Here is a 1,129-nt window from a genome sequence, read left to right on the forward strand (position 1 = left end):
GCACGGCTGGCGGGTGGTCCCGGGGGGCGCTGGGAGGGTGCGTAGCAGAAAACCAAGCCAGGGGGAAACCGAAACGCCCCTTCCTCCCAGCGCTGCTTTGTCCCTCCTCTTCTTCTCGTACCCCCTGACCTGCTCCTCTCTCGCAGGGCTGAGGTTCAGACCAAAGGGGCTCGGGTTTTTTTTGAGAGCAAAGTGATGCTCGTTGGTACAGGGTGCTGGCCTTTCCCTCCCCTCATCAAGGGGGGCATTTATTTCCAGTTCCCACACCGGGTGATTAGCATTTGGGTGTTTGGCTAAGGCTGCCCTTGACTTTCCTATCCAATATTTGAATTGCAGGGGAATAAACATCGGTGCCGAAGCCTGGAAGCCTTTTTCCAGGGCACTGCTGGCGCTTCTGCTCCCGCCGGGATGCGGGCGCCTCTCGGAGCGAGGACTTGCCTCCCCGCCGAGAAGAGAGAGGGTTTTGCTGAAGGCACACAGGTTTTGAGCCTCAGTGTTACTTAAACCCCATCAGAGCAGCGGTGGCATTTAATTTAGATGCAAACGAAAATAGGGAGCACAAGCCCTGTCCTGCTCCTTGACAGTGGCTGGGAGGAGGTGCTTGAGCTTGAGAGGGTCCCTGGTGAGGATGGAGCTGGGTGATGGGGACGGAGCGCGAGCGGGGGGCTCATTGCTTTGGGTCTTGAGAGCCTCCAAGGACAGTGCCTGCGCAGCCTCGCTGGGCGGGAACGCGTGTGGCTTTTTCCCCCCTTTGCTCTAATTTCTATCAAATAATCTCTCTCCAATTTAACCGATGTCTTGTAGCAGAGGCCCAAACCCGGTGCAGCACCCAGAGGTGAGCGAAAAGGGCCGAGCGAAGGGGGGTGACCACGTCCAGCCATCCCCTGTGGATGCAGCCTGGGATGCTGCTGGCTCAGGTTTGCTCGCCAGCACCCGGGGCTTGGCAGCAGAGGCCCGTAGGTTTAGAGGTTTAGTCCTTCCCGGGGACAGGGCTTGCAGCGTGGCACCCCCAGCCTGCATTGCAAATGGATGCCGAGCCAGCAAACCCGGTGGAAGAGAGGTTCCTCTTCTGCAAGGCCGGGGCAGATACCCTGCGTGGGTACCGCAGAGCCGGCCGCTGCATCCCATC

This window comes from Fulmarus glacialis, unplaced genomic scaffold (genome assembly GCF_000690835.1).
Source record: "Fulmarus glacialis isolate BGI_N327 unplaced genomic scaffold, ASM69083v1 scaffold20982, whole genome shotgun sequence".
Classification (NCBI taxonomy): Eukaryota; Metazoa; Chordata; class Aves; order Procellariiformes; family Procellariidae; genus Fulmarus; species Fulmarus glacialis.